Source organism: Phyllobates terribilis, unplaced genomic scaffold (genome assembly GCF_046119375.1).
Source record: "Phyllobates terribilis strain yellow unplaced genomic scaffold, ASM4611937v1 Scaffold_160__1_contigs__length_4322635, whole genome shotgun sequence".
Classification (NCBI taxonomy): Eukaryota; Metazoa; Chordata; class Amphibia; order Anura; family Dendrobatidae; genus Phyllobates; species Phyllobates terribilis.
Genome location: NW_027362920.1, coordinates 3,942,182 through 3,959,472, shown reverse-complemented (window position 1 = coordinate 3,959,472; position 17,291 = coordinate 3,942,182). Strand labels below are relative to the sequence as shown.

Genomic DNA, 17,291 nt, shown 5'->3' with positions numbered 1-17,291 from the left:
CTAATAAATTACCCCCATCTTGGAGGAGAGGTCTGGTATCTTTAATATATAAAAAAGGGGATAGGAGCCAACTTAAAAACTGGCGGCCTATTACGCTTTTAAACCTTGATTATAAAATTTTAGCTAAACTTATTGCAGTCCGTTTAAAACCCTTTATAGCCAAATTAATTCACCCTAACCAGGTATGTGGTGTTCCCGGAAGAACCATAGCTGAGTCCCTCAACATAATTAGGGATACCATATGGTATTCAAAAGAGAGAAGTCAAAACCTTGCTATTTTATCCTTAGACTTTGAAAAAGCTTTTGACAGGGTATCGCATGAATTTCTTTTTATGGTTCTTAAAAAAATGGCGTTTCCAGAGAAAATTTTAACCCGCATTATGCTTTTATATCATTCTTGTTTTAGTCAAATTTCTGTAAATGGGTTTTTAACGAAGGGGGTTCCTCTATTATCAGGGGTGAAACAAGGGTGCCCTCTCTCACCACTGCTCTTTATCTGTGTTATGGAACCACTATTAACCATACTGAGAAAAGATAAAGTAATTAAAGGGGTACCTATTCCCGGGAGTAGGGGTATGCAACTTAAAGCCCTAAGTTACATGGATGATGTTACCATACTATGTCCAGATTCCACATCTCTGAGGAGGGTATTGAGAAACACACAATTTTTCTGTGAAGCCTCAGGTTTTAAATTAAATATAGATAAATGTGACTGTTTTAATGTGGGGGGATGGGACTCCTCTTTGACCCCTGGGATAGTGATACAGAAAAATCACATAAAAATTTTAGGAATTATTTTTAACCAAGACAATGAGGGGGACCCTAACTGGGACTCTGCAATGGATAAAATTGAAAAAAAGATCTCATTGTGGAATTTAAGGAACCTTAGTATGGAAGGTAAAATTTTAATTATTAAAGCCGTTTTAATTCCCATTATGTTGTATGTTGCAATGGTGTTTCCCCCTTCCAATTTACAAATCAAGAAAGTAACAAGAATTGTTTTTATGTTTTTATGGGGTTCAAAAATGGAAAAGTTAAAAAGAGATCTGATGTACAAATGTAAATCTAATGGAGGTAAAGATGTACCCAATTTTTTTACCTTTTTCCATATAAAGTATTTCTGCTTCTGTTTTAAGGTTTTTAAATCTGATGGCATTTTTAGTTATTTTTTAAAATATGCAGCAGGAATGATTTTTAAAAGGTGGTTTAGCCTACCTTTAAGTTCTCCTGTGCTCCTGTGCCCACCTAAACAGTATGTGATACTTGAGAAAACGGTCAGACTTTTAGGTCTCCAGGAATTGGAGCCTGATATATTGGGGGACCAAAGGAAGGTATCTATTGCTTGCAGACACTCTGAGGACACAATTCCTGTCTCCAATTTTTCACAGGCAAGGTCCAAAACGATGTGGCGAAATGTGTACGGGAAATATCTTGCAAATGTACACAAGGACCTTGCCTGGGCTATCGTCCACCAGTGCCTCCCTACCCGTGAGTTTCAACATAGGCGGGGGCTGGTGGCGAGAGCCAAATGTCCAAGAGATATATGCGGGGAAAGTGAGTCTGTATTGCATCTCTTTTGGAATTGTCCTTTTGCACAGGAGGTTTGGAGAAAGGTAGGCCCACTTTTAAAATGGGCATGTGGCCTGAAAGATTTTAATCACTTTTATGTCTTTTATGGTCTTTTTAAGTGTCCAAATTTTAAACAATTCCGAGTTGCCTGGATTATTATTAATTGTTTTAAAAATGCCATGTGGAAAGTTAGAAATATTTTACTCTTCAAACATGATCATATTGATTCAACAGACTGTATAAAAATTGCTTTAAGTGAAATGTATATTTACTATCTCAGAGATAAAAAACTGTATGGAGCAAAAGAAGCGGCTTCTATGTGGTGTGTACAATTATGGAACACAATTAGTGGTAATTAAATAAACCCAAGTACATCTGTAATTATGATTTTCTTAATTGTTACAATGGTTTTATGATGGTAAATTGTGTTTTTACAAAAAACTTGAATTGATTATTATCATGTTTTATCATTTTATTGTAATGTTATAAATGTTCTTTTTTAAAACCTTTGTAAATATACTTTTGAATCAATAAAATTGCGTTGAAACCTTATCTGTTCTTATCAGTTTAATATCTGATACGTCCCCTATCTGGGGACCATATATTAAATGGATTTTTAGAACAGGGAGATGGAAAAAGAGCTTGCTCTGTCCACTCCACGCATTGACCTGGTATTGCAGTATCTCCAGGACCGGTGCACCCCTTCTTTAATGCAGTTTCTAAAATCAGAAAGAATTGAATTCAATGTTTTTTGTTCATTTTGCTTGTTTGTCGGATTTTGGGATGGACTCTTTGGCTTTGCTTTTCTTCTCCTCATTGGATTTTTCATGTTCAAAGTTGCAGAAGCCAGATTATAAGCTCATTTTGGTTCAACTTCAGCAACTGTGCATTGCATTGCCATGTAATGTGATGCAATGCTATCTTTCTAGCTCTCCCTTTTTACTTCCTTTTGGATAAACAGACATATTAGGCAAGCATTTTGGAGCTTTCACCTAAATAACTACAGGTGGTGAGATAAGCTGCACAATATAATTGACCTTTCAGTATATTGTTGCACACACACCATCTATTTAGCAAATGCCCTTGTTATCAACAGCAGCCTTTTAAACTCACCTGAGCTAACAGGTATGTGCGCTGGTTACTCTGCTGCGCTTAAAATTTCTTTTTTGGTTTGCTACAATGCCTTTTCTGAAACGTTGTCTCCTTCTGCTGGAACACTGACTTCTTTCATTTAATGCCTGCAGACTATAAAAGAGAACCCAACCCAAAAAGTTTGGTTGATTAGTCTGTGGCATTCTGTTAAACTGTTGCTTATGGCGGTCTCTGTGAGCTTCTCAGCGACATTCAGCCAGCCAGGTATCCTGCCTGCAGTAGATGGAATGTGGCAATGGAACGCTGGCTGCGCGTGTCATAATAGGCTCTGAGCCTTTATATACCTGTGCACAGCAGCAGCCACCTTCAGTCTGCTGCTGGACAGCCAGCAGCAGCAGCAGCAGGAGAGGTATGTAATCAGGAGCCCTCCTGCTAAGGGTAGACAGCTGCTCGTTCCACCCCACCCCCCGCCTTAATTGGTTCTCCTCCCTTCCAACGGTGTTGAGGCGGGTGGGAACAGCAGGGGGTGAAGGTGCTGTGTTTAAAGAGGTGGAGTTATGCAGATCTAAAACGCGTGGATTGCAGCAGCAGCAAGCCGAAAAGTGCAGGCATGTAAGGGATCTAGAGGTTGACAACATGTCTTCTTAACGGGAGTCCAGGAGCTCATCTCCACAAATGGACTTTTCAGGATCCTTGGGTGGCTCCGTAGTTTGAAACCAATTCTGGTTATCGCTTCTCGGCCTTTTGGCTAAGATCAAGTGTAGTATCTGTTCTTATCAGTTTAATATCTGATACGTCCCCTATCTGGGGACCATATATTAAATGGATTTTTAGAACAGGGAGATGGAAAAAGAGCTTGCTCTGTCCACTCCACGCATTGACCTGGTATTGCAGTATCTCCAGGACCGGTGCACCCCTTCTTTAATGCAGTTTCTAAAATCAGAAAGAATTGAATTCAATGTTTTTTGTTCATTTTGCTTGTTTGTCGGATTTTGGGATGGACTCTTTGGCTTTGCTTTTCTTCTCCTCATTGGATTTTTCATGTTCAAAGTTGCAGAAGCCAGATTACAAGCTCATTTTGGTTCAACTTCAGCAACTGTGCATTGCATTGCCATGTAATATGATGCAATGCTATCTCTTTAGCTCTCCCTTTTTACTTCCTTTTGGATAAACAGACATATTAGGCAAGCATATTGGAGCTTTCACCTAAATAACTACAGGTGGTGAGATAAGCTGCACAATATAATTGACCTTTCAGTATATTGTTGCACACACACCATCTATTTAGCAAATGCCCTTGTTATCAACAGCAGCCTTTTAAACTCACCTGAGCTAACAGGTATGTCGCTGGTTACTCTGCTGCGCTTAAAATTTCTTTTTTGGTTTGCTACAATGCCTTTTCTGCAACGTTGTCTCCTTCTGCTGGAACACTGACTTCTTTCATTTAATGCCTGCAGACTATAAAAGAGAACCCAACCCAAAAAGTTTGGTTGATTAGTCTGTGGCATTCTGTTAAACTGTTGCTTATGGCGGTCTCTGTGAGCTTCTCAGCGACATTCAGCCAGCCAGGTATCCTGCCTGCAGTAGATGGAATGTGACAATGGAACGCTGGCTGCGCGTGTCATAATAGGCTCTGAGCCTTTATATACCTGTGCACAGCAGCAGCCACCTTCAGTCTGCTGCTGGACAGCCAGCAGCAGCAGCAGCAGGAGAGGTATGTAATCAGGAGCCCTCCTGCTAAGGGTAGACAGCTGCTCGTTCCACCCCACCCCCCGCCTTAATTGGTTCTCCTCCCTTCCAACGGTGTTGAGGCGGGTGGGAACAGCAGGGGGTGAAGGTGCTGTGTTTAAAGAGGTGGAGTTATGCAGATCTAAAACGCGTGGATTGCAGCAGCAGCAAGCCGAAAAGTGCAGGCATGTAAGGGATCTAGAGGTTGACAACATGTCTTCTTAACGGGAGTCCAGGAGCTCATCTCCACAAATGGACTTTTCAGGATCCTTGGGTGGCTCCGTAGTTTGAAACCAATTCTGGTTATCGCTTCTCGGCCTTTTGGCTAAGATCAAGTGTAGTATCTGTTCTTATCAGTTTAATATCTGATACGTCCCCTATCTGGGGACCATATATTAAATGGATTTTTAGAACAGGGAGATGGAAAAAGAGCTTGCTCTGTCCACTCCACGCATTGACCTGGTATTGCAGTATCTCCAGGACCGGTGCACCCCTTCTTTAATGCAGTTTCTAAAATCAGAAAGAATTGAATTCAATGTTTTTTGTTCATTTTGCTTGTTTGTCGGATTTTGGGATGGACTCTTTGGCTTTGCTTTTCTTCTCCTCATTGGATTTTTCATGTTCAAAGTTGCAGAAGCCAGATTACAAGCTCATTTTGGTTCAACTTCAGCAACTGTGCATTGCATTGCCATGTAATGTGATGCAATGCTATCTTTCTAGCTCTCCCTTTTTACTTCCTTTTGGATAAACAGACATATTAGGCAAGCATTTTGGAGCTTTCACCTAAATAACTACAGGTGGTGAGATAAGCTGCACAATATAATTGACCTTTCAGTATATTGTTGCACACGCACCATCTATTTAGCAAATGCCCTTGTTATCAACAGCAGCCTTTTAAACTCACCTGAGCTAACAGGTATGTGCGCTGGTTACTCTGCTGCGCTTAAAATTTCTTTTTTGGTTTGCTACAATGCCTTTTCTGAAACGTTGTCTCCTTCTGCTGGAACACTGACTTCTTTCATTTAATGCCTGCAGACTATAAAAGAGAACCCAACCCAAAAAGTTTGGTTGATTAGTCTGTGGCATTCTGTTAAACTGTTGCTTATGGCGGTCTCTGTGAGCTTCTCAGCGACATTCAGCCAGCCAGGTATCCTGCCTGCAGTAGATGGAATGTGGCAATGGAACGCTGGCTGCGCGTGTCATAATAGGCTCTGAGCCTTTATATACCTGTGCACAGCAGCAGCCACCTTCAGTCTGCTGCTGGACAGCCAGCAGCAGCAGCAGCAGGAGAGGTATGTAATCAGGAGCCCTCCTGCTAAGGGTAGACAGCTGCTCGTTCCACCCCACCCCCCGCCTTAATTGGTTCTCCTCCCTTCCAACGGTGTTGAGGCGGGTGGGAACAGCAGGGGGTGAAGGTGCTGTGTTTAAAGAGGTGGAGTTATGCAGATCTAAAACGCGTGGATTGCAGCAGCAGCAAGCCGAAAAGTGCAGGCATGTAAGGGATCTAGAGGTTGACAACATGTCTTCTTAACGGGAGTCCAGGAGCTCATCTCCACAAATGGACTTTTCAGGATCCTTGGGTGGCTCCGTAGTTTGAAACCAATTCTGGTTATCGCTTCTCGGCCTTTTGGCTAAGATGAAGTGTAGTATCTGTTCTTATCAGTTTAATATCTGATACGTCCCCTATCTGGGGACCATATATTAAATGGATTTTTAGAACAGGGAGATGGAAAAAGAGCTTGCTCTGTCCACTCCACGCATTGACCTGGTATTGCAGTATCTCCAGGACCGGTGCACCCCTTCTTTAATGCAGTTTCTAAAATCAGAAAGAATTGAATTCAATGTTTTTTGTTCATTTTGCTTGTTTGTCGGATTTTGGGATGGACTCTTTGGCTTTGCTTTTCTTCTCCTCATTGGATTTTTCATGTTCAAAGTTGCAGAAGCCAGATTATAAGCTCATTTTGGTTCAACTTCAGCAACTGTGCATTGCATTGCCATGTAATGTGATGCAATGCTATCTTTCTAGCTCTCCCTTTTTACTTCCTTTTGGATAAACAGACATATTAGGCAAGCATTTTGGAGCTTTCACCTAAATAACTACAGGTGGTGAGATAAGCTGCACAATATAATTGACCTTTCAGTATATTGTTGCACACACACCATCTATTTAGCAAATGCCCTTGTTATCAACAGCAGCCTTTTAAACTCACCTGAGCTAACAGGTATGTGCGCTGGTTACTCTGCTGCGCTTAAAATTTCTTTTTTGGTTTGCTACAATGCCTTTTCTGAAACGTTGTCTCCTTCTGCTGGAACACTGACTTCTTTCATTTAATGCCTGCAGACTATAAAAGAGAACCCAACCCAAAAAGTTTGGTTGATTAGTCTGTGGCATTCTGTTAAACTGTTGCTTATGGCGGTCTCTGTGAGCTTCTCAGCGACATTCAGCCAGCCAGGTATCCTGCCTGCAGTAGATGGAATGTGGCAATGGAACGCTGGCTGCGCGTGTCATAATAGGCTCTGAGCCTTTATATACCTGTGCACAGCAGCAGCCACCTTCAGTCTGCTGCTGGACAGCCAGCAGCAGCAGCAGCAGGAGAGGTATGTAATCAGGAGCCCTCCTGCTAAGGGTAGACAGCTGCTCGTTCCACCCCACCCCCCGCCTTAATTGGTTCTCCTCCCTTCCAACGGTGTTGAGGCGGGTGGGAACAGCAGGGGGTGAAGGTGCTGTGTTTAAAGAGGTGGAGTTATGCAGATCTAAAACGCGTGGATTGCAGCAGCAGCAAGCCGAAAAGTGCAGGCATGTAAGGGATCTAGAGGTTGACAACATGTCTTCTTAACGGGAGTCCAGGAGCTCATCTCCACAAATGGACTTTTCAGGATCCTTGGGTGGCTCCGTAGTTTGAAACCAATTCTGGTTATCGCTTCTCGGCCTTTTGGCTAAGATCAAGTGTAGTATCTGTTCTTATCAGTTTAATATCTGATACGTCCCCTATCTGGGGACCATATATTAAATGGATTTTTAGAACAGGGAGATGGAAAAAGAGCTTGCTCTGTCCACTCCACGCATTGACCTGGTATTGCAGTATCTCCAGGACCGGTGCACCCCTTCTTTAATGCAGTTTCTAAAATCAGAAAGAATTGAATTCAATGTTTTTTGTTCATTTTGCTTGTTTGTCGGATTTTGGGATGGACTCTTTGGCTTTGCTTTTCTTCTCCTCATTGGATTTTTCATGTTCAAAGTTGCAGAAGCCAGATTACAAGCTCATTTTGGTTCAACTTCAGCAACTGTGCATTGCATTGCCATGTAATATGATGCAATGCTATCTCTTTAGCTCTCCCTTTTTACTTCCTTTTGGATAAACAGACATATTAGGCAAGCATATTGGAGCTTTCACCTAAATAACTACAGGTGGTGAGATAAGCTGCACAATATAATTGACCTTTCAGTATATTGTTGCACACACACCATCTATTTAGCAAATGCCCTTGTTATCAACAGCAGCCTTTTAAACTCACCTGAGCTAACAGGTATGTCGCTGGTTACTCTGCTGCGCTTAAAATTTCTTTTTTGGTTTGCTACAATGCCTTTTCTGCAACGTTGTCTCCTTCTGCTGGAACACTGACTTCTTTCATTTAATGCCTGCAGACTATAAAAGAGAACCCAACCCAAAAAGTTTGGTTGATTAGTCTGTGGCATTCTGTTAAACTGTTGCTTATGGCGGTCTCTGTGAGCTTCTCAGCGACATTCAGCCAGCCAGGTATCCTGCCTGCAGTAGATGGAATGTGACAATGGAACGCTGGCTGCGCGTGTCATAATAGGCTCTGAGCCTTTATATACCTGTGCACAGCAGCAGCCACCTTCAGTCTGCTGCTGGACAGCCAGCAGCAGCAGCAGCAGGAGAGGTATGTAATCAGGAGCCCTCCTGCTAAGGGTAGACAGCTGCTCGTTCCACCCCACCCCCCGCCTTAATTGGTTCTCCTCCCTTCCAACGGTGTTGAGGCGGGTGGGAACAGCAGGGGGTGAAGGTGCTGTGTTTAAAGAGGTGGAGTTATGCAGATCTAAAACGCGTGGATTGCAGCAGCAGCAAGCCGAAAAGTGCAGGCATGTAAGGGATCTAGAGGTTGACAACATGTCTTCTTAACGGGAGTCCAGGAGCTCATCTCCACAAATGGACTTTTCAGGATCCTTGGGTGGCTCCGTAGTTTGAAACCAATTCTGGTTATCGCTTCTCGGCCTTTTGGCTAAGATCAAGTGTAGTATCTGTTCTTATCAGTTTAATATCTGATACGTCCCCTATCTGGGGACCATATATTAAATGGATTTTTAGAACAGGGAGATGGAAAAAGAGCTTGCTCTGTCCACTCCACGCATTGACCTGGTATTGCAGTATCTCCAGGACCGGTGCACCCCTTCTTTAATGCAGTTTCTAAAATCAGAAAGAATTGAATTCAATGTTTTTTGTTCATTTTGCTTGTTTGTCGGATTTTGGGATGGACTCTTTGGCTTTGCTTTTCTTCTCCTCATTGGATTTTTCATGTTCAAAGTTGCAGAAGCCAGATTACAAGCTCATTTTGGTTCAACTTCAGCAACTGTGCATTGCATTGCCATGTAATGTGATGCAATGCTATCTTTCTAGCTCTCCCTTTTTACTTCCTTTTGGATAAACAGACATATTAGGCAAGCATTTTGGAGCTTTCACCTAAATAACTACAGGTGGTGAGATAAGCTGCACAATATAATTGACCTTTCAGTATATTGTTGCACACACACCATCTATTTAGCAAATGCCCTTGTTATCAACAGCAGCCTTTTAAACTCACCTGAGCTAACAGGTATGTGCGCTGGTTACTCTGCTGCGCTTAAAATTTCTTTTTTGGTTTGCTACAATGCCTTTTCTGAAACGTTGTCTCCTTCTGCTGGAACACTGACTTCTTTCATTTAATGCCTGCAGACTATAAAAGAGAACCCAACCCAAAAAGTTTGGTTGATTAGTCTGTGGCATTCTGTTAAACTGTTGCTTATGGCGGTCTCTGTGAGCTTCTCAGCGACATTCAGCCAGCCAGGTATCCTGCCTGCAGTAGATGGAATGTGGCAATGGAACGTTGGCTGCGCGTGTCATAATAGGCTCTGAGCCTTTATATACCTGTGCACAGCAGCAGCCACCTTCAGTCTGCTGCTGGACAGCCAGCAGCAGCAGCAGCAGGAGAGGTATGTAATCAGGAGCCCTCCTGCTAAGGGTAGACAGCTGCTCGTTCCACCCCACCCCCCGCCTTAATTGGTTCTCCTCCCTTCCAACGGTGTTGAGGCGGGTGGGAACAGCAGGGGGTGAAGGTGCTGTGTTTAAAGAGGTGGAGTTATGCAGATCTAAAACGCGTGGATTGCAGCAGCAGCAAGCCGAAAAGTGCAGGCATGTAAGGGATCTAGAGGTTGACAACATGTCTTCTTAACGGGAGTCCAGGAGCTCATCTCCACAAATGGACTTTTCAGGATCCTTGGGTGGCTCCGTAGTTTGAAACCAATTCTGGTTATCGCTTCTCGGCCTTTTGGCTAAGATCAAGTGTAGTATCTGTTCTTATCAGTTTAATATCTGATACGTCCCCTATCTGGGGACCATATATTAAATGGATTTTTAGAACAGGGAGATGGAAAAAGAGCTTGCTCTGTCCACTCCACGCATTGACCTGGTATTGCAGTATCTCCAGGACCGGTGCACCCCTTCTTTAATGCAGTTTCTAAAATCAGAAAGAATTGAATTCAATGTTTTTTGTTCATTTTGCTTGTTTGTCGGATTTTGGGATGGACTCTTTGGCTTTGCTTTTCTTCTCCTCATTGGATTTTTCATGTTCAAAGTTGCAGAAGCCAGATTACAAGCTCATTTTGGTTCAACTTCAGCAACTGTGCATTGCATTGCCATGTAATGTGATGCAATGCTATCTTTCTAGCTCTCCCTTTTTACTTCCTTTTGGATAAACAGACATATTAGGCAAGCATTTTGGAGCTTTCACCTAAATAACTACAGGTGGTGAGATAAGCTGCACAATATAATTGACCTTTCAGTATATTGTTGCACACACACCATCTATTTAGCAAATGCCCTTGTTATCAACAGCAGCCTTTTAAACTCACCTGAGCTAACAGGTATGTGCGCTGGTTACTCTGCTGCGCTTAAAATTTCTTTTTTGGTTTGCTACAATGCCTTTTCTGAAACGTTGTCTCCTTCTGCTGGAACACTGACTTCTTTCATTTAATGCCTGCAGACTATAAAAGAGAACCCAACCCAAAAAGTTTGGTTGATTAGTCTGTGGCATTCTGTTAAACTGTTGCTTATGGCGGTCTCTGTGAGCTTCTCAGCGACATTCAGCCAGCCAGGTATCCTGCCTGCAGTAGATGGAATGTGGCAATGGAACGCTGGCTGCGCGTGTCATAATAGGCTCTGAGCCTTTATATACCTGTGCACAGCAGCAGCCACCTTCAGTCTGCTGCTGGACAGCCAGCAGCAGCAGCAGCAGGAGAGGTATGTAATCAGGAGCCCTCCTGCTAAGGGTAGACAGCTGCTCGTTCCACCCCACCCCCCGCCTTAATTGGTTCTCCTCCCTTCCAACGGTGTTGAGGCGGGTGGGAACAGCAGGGGGTGAAGGTGATGTGTTTAAAGAGGTGGAGTTATGCAGATCTAAAACGCGTGGATTGCAGCAGCAGCAAGCCGAAAAGTGCAGGCATGTAAGGGATCTAGAGGTTGACAACATGTCTTCTTAACGGGAGTCCAGGAGCTCATCTCCACAAATGGACTTTTCAGGATCCTTGGGTGGCTCCGTAGTTTGAAACCAATTCTGGTTATCGCTTCTCGGCCTTTTGGCTAAGATCAAGTGTAGTATCTGTTCTTATCAGTTTAATATCTGATACGTCCCCTATCTGGGGACCATATATTAAATGGATTTTTAGAACAGGGAGATGGAAAAAGAGCTTGCTCTGTCCACTCCACGCATTGACCTGGTATTGCAGTATCTCCAGGACCGGTGCACCCCTTCTTTAATGCAGTTTCTAAAATCAGAAAGAATTGAATTCAATGTTTTTTGTTCATTTTGCTTGTTTGTCGGATTTTGGGATGGACTCTTTGGCTTTGCTTTTCTTCTCCTCATTGGATTTTTCATGTTCAAAGTTGCAGAAGCCAGATTACAAGCTCATTTTGGTTCAACTTCAGCAACTGTGCATTGCATTGCCATGTAATGTGATGCAATGCTATCTTTCTAGCTCTCCCTTTTTACTTCCTTTTGGATAAACAGACATATTAGGCAAGCATTTTGGAGCTTTCACCTAAATAACTACAGGTGGTGAGATAAGCTGCACAATATAATTGACCTTTCAGTATATTGTTGCACACACACCATCTATTTAGCAAATGCCCTTGTTATCAACAGCAGCCTTTTAAACTCACCTGAGCTAACAGGTATGTGCGCTGGTTACTCTGCTGCGCTTAAAATTTCTTTTTTGGTTTGCTACAATGCCTTTTCTGAAACGTTGTCTCCTTCTGCTGGAACACTGACTTCTTTCATTTAATGCCTGCAGACTATAAAAGAGAACCCAACCCAAAAAGTTTGGTTGATTAGTCTGTGGCATTCTGTTAAACTGTTGCTTATGGCGGTCTCTGTGAGCTTCTCAGCGACATTCAGCCAGCCAGGTATCCTGCCTGCAGTAGATGGAATGTGGCAATGGAACGCTGGCTGCGCGTGTCATAATAGGCTCTGAGCCTTTATATACCTGTGCACAGCAGCAGCCACCTTCAGTCTGCTGCTGGACAGCCAGCAGCAGCAGCAGCAGGAGAGGTATGTAATCAGGAGCCCTCCTGCTAAGGGTAGACAGCTGCTCGTTCCACCCCACCCCCCGCCTTAATTGGTTCTCCTCCCTTCCAACGGTGTTGAGGCGGGTGGGAACAGCAGGGGGTGAAGGTGCTGTGTTTAAAGAGGTGGAGTTATGCAGATCTAAAACGCGTGGATTGCAGCAGCAGCAAGCCGAAAAGTGCAGGCATGTAAGGGATCTAGAGGTTGACAACATGTCTTCTTAACGGGAGTCCAGGAGCTCATCTCCACAAATGGACTTTTCAGGATCCTTGGGTGGCTCCGTAGTTTGAAACCAATTCTGGTTATCGCTTCTCGGCCTTTTGGCTAAGATCAAGTGTAGTATCTGTTCTTATCAGTTTAATATCTGATACGTCCCCTATCTGGGGACCATATATTAAATGGATTTTTAGAACAGGGAGATGGAAAAAGAGCTTGCTCTGTCCACTCCACGCATTGACCTGGTATTGCAGTATCTCCAGGACCGGTGCACCCCTTCTTTAATGCAGTTTCTAAAATCAGAAAGAATTGAATTCAATGTTTTTTGTTCATTTTGCTTGTTTGTCGGATTTTGGGATGGACTCTTTGGCTTTGCTTTTCTTCTCCTCATTGGATTTTTCATGTTCAAAGTTGCAGAAGCCAGATTACAAGCTCATTTTGGTTCAACTTCAGCAACTGTGCATTGCATTGCCATGTAATGTGATGCAATGCTATCTTTCTAGCTCTCCCTTTTTACTTCCTTTTGGATAAACAGACATATTAGGCAAGCATTTTGGAGCTTTCACCTAAATAACTACAGGTGGTGAGATAAGCTGCACAATATAATTGACCTTTCAGTATATTGTTGCACACACGCCATCTATTTAGCAAATGCCCTTGTTATCAACAGCAGCCTTTTAAACTCACCTGAGCTAACAGGTATGTGCGCTGGTTACTCTGCTGCGCTTAAAATTTCTTTTTTGGTTTGCTACAATGCCTTTTCTGAAACGTTGTCTCCTTCTGCTGGAACACTGACTTCTTTCATTTAATGCCTGCAGACTATAAAAGAGAACCCAACCCAAAAAGTTTGGTTGATTAGTCTGTGGCATTCTGTTAAACTGTTGCTTATGGCGGTCTCTGTGAGCTTCTCAGCGACATTCAGCCAGCCAGGTATCCTGCCTGCAGTAGATGGAATGTGGCAATGGAACGTTGGCTGCGCGTGTCATAATAGGCTCTGAGCCTTTATATACCTGTGCACAGCAGCAGCCACCTTCAGTCTGCTGCTGGACAGCCAGCAGCAGCAGCAGCAGGAGAGGTATGTAATCAGGAGCCCTCCTGCTAAGGGTAGACAGCTGCTCGTTCCACCCCACCCCCCGCCTTAATTGGTTCTCCTCCCTTCCAACGGTGTTGAGGCGGGTGGGAACAGCAGGGGGTGAAGGTGCTGTGTTTAAAGAGGTGGAGTTATGCAGATCTAAAACGCGTGGATTGCAGCAGCAGCAAGCCGAAAAGTGCAGGCATGTAAGGGATCTAGAGGTTGACAACATGTCTTCTTAACGGGAGTCCAGGAGCTCATCTCCACAAATGGACTTTTCAGGATCCTTGGGTGGCTCCGTAGTTTGAAACCAATTCTGGTTATCGCTTCTCGGCCTTTTGGCTAAGATCAAGTGTAGTATCTGTTCTTATCAGTTTAATATCTGATACGTCCCCTATCTGGGGACCATATATTAAATGGATTTTTAGAACAGGGAGATGGAAAAAGAGCTTGCTCTGTCCACTCCACGCATTGACCTGGTATTGCAGTATCTCCAGGACCGGTGCACCCCTTCTTTAATGCAGTTTCTAAAATCAGAAAGAATTGAATTCAATGTTTTTTGTTCATTTTGCTTGTTTGTCGGATTTTGGGATGGACTCTTTGGCTTTGCTTTTCTTCTCCTCATTGGATTTTTCATGTTCAAAGTTGCAGAAGCCAGATTACAAGCTCATTTTGGTTCAACTTCAGCAACTGTGCATTGCATTGCCATGTAATGTGATGCAATGCTATCTTTCTAGCTCTCCCTTTTTACTTCCTTTTGGATAAACAGACATATTAGGCAAGCATTTTGGAGCTTTCACCTAAATAACTACAGGTGGTGAGATAAGCTGCACAATATAATTGACCTTTCAGTATATTGTTGCACACACACCATCTATTTAGCAAATGCCCTTGTTATCAACAGCAGCCTTTTAAACTCACCTGAGCTAACAGGTATGTGCGCTGGTTACTCTGCTGCGCTTAAAATTTCTTTTTTGGTTTGCTACAATGCCTTTTCTGAAACGTTGTCTCCTTCTGCTGGAACACTGACTTCTTTCATTTAATGCCTGCAGACTATAAAAGAGAACCCAACCCAAAAAGTTTGGTTGATTAGTCTGTGGCATTCTGTTAAACTGTTGCTTATGGCGGTCTCTGTGAGCTTCTCAGCGACATTCAGCCAGCCAGGTATCCTGCCTGCAGTAGATGGAATGTGGCAATGGAACGCTGGCTGCGCGTGTCATAATAGGCTCTGAGCCTTTATATACCTGTGCACAGCAGCAGCCACCTTCAGTCTGCTGCTGGACAGCCAGCAGCAGCAGCAGCAGGAGAGGTATGTAATCAGGAGCCCTCCTGCTAAGGGTAGACAGCTGCTCGTTCCACCCCACCCCCCGCCTTAATTGGTTCTCCTCCCTTCCAACGGTGTTGAGGCGGGTGGGAACAGCAGGGGGTGAAGGTGCTGTGTTTAAAGAGGTGGAGTTATGCAGATCTAAAACGCGTGGATTGCAGCAGCAGCAAGCCGAAAAGTGCAGGCATGTAAGGGATCTAGAGGTTGACAACATGTCTTCTTAACGGGAGTCCAGGAGCTCATCTCCACAAATGGACTTTTCAGGATCCTTGGGTGGCTCCGTAGTTTGAAACCAATTCTGGTTATCGCTTCTCGGCCTTTTGGCTAAGATCAAGTGTAGTATCTGTTCTTATCAGTTTAATATCTGATACGTCCCCTATCTGGGGACCATATATTAAATGGATTTTTAGAACAGGGAGATGGAAAAAGAGCTTGCTCTGTCCACTCCACGCATTGACCTGGTATTGCAGTATCTCCAGGACCGGTGCACCCCTTCTTTAATGCAGTTTCTAAAATCAGAAAGAATTGAATTCAATGTTTTTTGTTCATTTTGCTTGTTTGTCGGATTTTGGGATGGACTCTTTGGCTTTGCTTTTCTTCTCCTCATTGGATTTTTCATGTTCAAAGTTGCAGAAGCCAGATTACAAGCTCATTTTGGTTCAACTTCAGCAACTGTGCATTGCATTGCCATGTAATGTGATGCAATGCTATCTTTCTAGCTCTCCCTTTTTACTTCCTTTTGGATAAACAGACATATTAGGCAAGCATTTTGGAGCTTTCACCTAAATAACTACAGGTGGTGAGATAAGCTGCACAATATAATTGACCTTTCAGTATATTGTTGCACACACACCATCTATTTAGCAAATGCCCTTGTTATCAACAGCAGCCTTTTAAACTCACCTGAGCTAACAGGTATGTGCGCTGGTTACTCTGCTGCGCTTAAAATTTCTTTTTTGGTTTGCTACAATGCCTTTTCTGAAACGTTGTCTCCTTCTGCTGGAACACTGACTTCTTTCATTTAATGCCTGCAGACTATAAAAGAGAACCCAACCCAAAAAGTTTGGTTGATTAGTCTGTGGCATTCTGTTAAACTGTTGCTTATGGCGGTCTCTGTGAGCTTCTCAGCGACATTCAGCCAGCCAGGTATCCTGCCTGCAGTAGATGGAATGTGGCAATGGAACGCTGGCTGCGCGTGTCATAATAGGCTCTGAGCCTTTATATACCTGTGCACAGCAGCAGCCACCTTCAGTCTGCTGCTGGACAGCCAGCAGCAGCAGCAGCAGGAGAGGTATGTAATCAGGAGCCCTCCTGCTAAGGGTAGACAGCTGCTCGTTCCACCCCACCCCCCGCCTTAATTGGTTCTCCTCCCTTCCAACGGTGTTGAGGCGGGTGGGAACAGCAGGGGGTGAAGGTGCTGTGTTTAAAGAGGTGGAGTTATGCAGATCTAAAACGCGTGGATTGCAGCAGCAGCAAGCCGAAAAGTGCAGGCATGTAAGGGATCTAGAGGTTGACAACATGTCTTCTTAACGGGAGTCCAGGAGCTCATCTCCACAAATGGACTTTTCAGGATCCTTGGGTGGCTCCGTAGTTTGAAACCAATTCTGGTTATCGCTTCTCGGCCTTTTGGCTAAGATCAAGTGTAGTATCTGTTCTTATCAGTTTAATATCTGATACGTCCCCTATCTGGGGACCATATATTAAATGGATTTTTAGAACAGGGAGATGGAAAAAGAGCTTGCTCTGTCCACTCCACGCATTGACCTGGTATTGCAGTATCTCCAGGACAGGTGCACCCCTTCTTTAATGCAGTTTCTAAAATCAGAAAGAATTGAATTCAATGTTTTTTGTTCATTTTGCTTGTTTGTCGGATTTTGGGATGGACTCTTTGGCTTTGCTTTTCTTCTCCTCATTGGATTTTTCATGTTCAAAGTTGCAGAAGCCAGATTACAAGCTCATTTTGGTTCAACTTCAGCAACTGTGCATTGCATTGCCATGTAATGTGATGCAATGCTATCTTTCTAGCTCTCCCTTTTTACTTCCTTTTGGATAAACAGACATATTAGGCAAGCATTTTGGAGCTTTCACCTAAATAACTACAGGTGGTGAGATAAGCTGCACAATATAATTGACCTTTCAGTATATTGTTGCACACACACCATCTATTTAGCAAATGCCCTTGTTATCAACAGCAGCCTTTTAAACTCACCTGAGCTAACAGGTATGTGCGCTGGTTACTCTGCTGCGCTTAAAATTTCTTTTTTGGTTTGCTACAATGCCTTTTCTGAAACGTTGTCTCCTTCTGCTGGAACACTGACTTCTTTCATTTAATGCCTGCAGACTATAAAAGAGAACCCAACCCAAAAAGTTTGGTTGATTAGTCTGTGGCATTCTGTTAAACTGTTGCTTATGGCGGTCTCTGTGAGCTTCTCAGCGACATTCAGCCAGCCAGGT

At 43.5% G+C, this 17,291-nt stretch overlaps 12 non-coding genes across 12 annotated transcripts; all 12 read left to right on the top strand.

Annotated features, from left to right (window-relative positions):
* The first annotated feature begins 2,085 nt into the window (after window positions 1–2,085).
* Window positions 2,086–2,274, top strand: LOC141207290 (U2 spliceosomal RNA). Its single transcript, XR_012277702.1, has one exon. It is a non-coding gene; the product is annotated as a U2 spliceosomal RNA (small nuclear RNA).
* A 1,115-nt stretch (window positions 2,275–3,389) lies between these two features.
* Window positions 3,390–3,580, top strand: LOC141207804 (U2 spliceosomal RNA). The gene has a single exon (XR_012278127.1). It is a non-coding gene; the product is annotated as a U2 spliceosomal RNA (small nuclear RNA).
* A 1,114-nt stretch (window positions 3,581–4,694) lies between these two features.
* On the top strand, window positions 4,695–4,885 carry LOC141207803 (U2 spliceosomal RNA). The gene has a single exon (XR_012278126.1). It is a non-coding gene; the product is annotated as a U2 spliceosomal RNA (small nuclear RNA).
* Window positions 4,886–6,000: 1,115 nt separating this feature from the next.
* LOC141207212 (U2 spliceosomal RNA) lies at window positions 6,001–6,191 on the top strand. The gene has a single exon (XR_012277633.1). It is a non-coding gene; the product is annotated as a U2 spliceosomal RNA (small nuclear RNA).
* A 1,115-nt stretch (window positions 6,192–7,306) lies between these two features.
* Window positions 7,307–7,497, top strand: LOC141207802 (U2 spliceosomal RNA). The gene has a single exon (XR_012278125.1). It is a non-coding gene; the product is annotated as a U2 spliceosomal RNA (small nuclear RNA).
* Window positions 7,498–8,611: 1,114 nt separating this feature from the next.
* Window positions 8,612–8,802, top strand: LOC141207801 (U2 spliceosomal RNA). Its single transcript, XR_012278124.1, has one exon. It is a non-coding gene; the product is annotated as a U2 spliceosomal RNA (small nuclear RNA).
* Window positions 8,803–9,917: 1,115 nt separating this feature from the next.
* Window positions 9,918–10,108, top strand: LOC141207800 (U2 spliceosomal RNA). The gene has a single exon (XR_012278123.1). It is a non-coding gene; the product is annotated as a U2 spliceosomal RNA (small nuclear RNA).
* A 1,115-nt stretch (window positions 10,109–11,223) lies between these two features.
* LOC141207798 (U2 spliceosomal RNA) lies at window positions 11,224–11,414 on the top strand. Its single transcript, XR_012278122.1, has one exon. It is a non-coding gene; the product is annotated as a U2 spliceosomal RNA (small nuclear RNA).
* A 1,115-nt stretch (window positions 11,415–12,529) lies between these two features.
* On the top strand, window positions 12,530–12,720 carry LOC141207797 (U2 spliceosomal RNA). The gene has a single exon (XR_012278121.1). It is a non-coding gene; the product is annotated as a U2 spliceosomal RNA (small nuclear RNA).
* A 1,115-nt stretch (window positions 12,721–13,835) lies between these two features.
* On the top strand, window positions 13,836–14,026 carry LOC141207796 (U2 spliceosomal RNA). The gene has a single exon (XR_012278120.1). It is a non-coding gene; the product is annotated as a U2 spliceosomal RNA (small nuclear RNA).
* A 1,115-nt stretch (window positions 14,027–15,141) lies between these two features.
* LOC141207795 (U2 spliceosomal RNA) lies at window positions 15,142–15,332 on the top strand. The gene has a single exon (XR_012278119.1). It is a non-coding gene; the product is annotated as a U2 spliceosomal RNA (small nuclear RNA).
* Window positions 15,333–16,447: 1,115 nt separating this feature from the next.
* Window positions 16,448–16,638, top strand: LOC141207168 (U2 spliceosomal RNA). Its single transcript, XR_012277590.1, has one exon. It is a non-coding gene; the product is annotated as a U2 spliceosomal RNA (small nuclear RNA).
* Window positions 16,639–17,291: the final 653 nt, after the last annotated feature.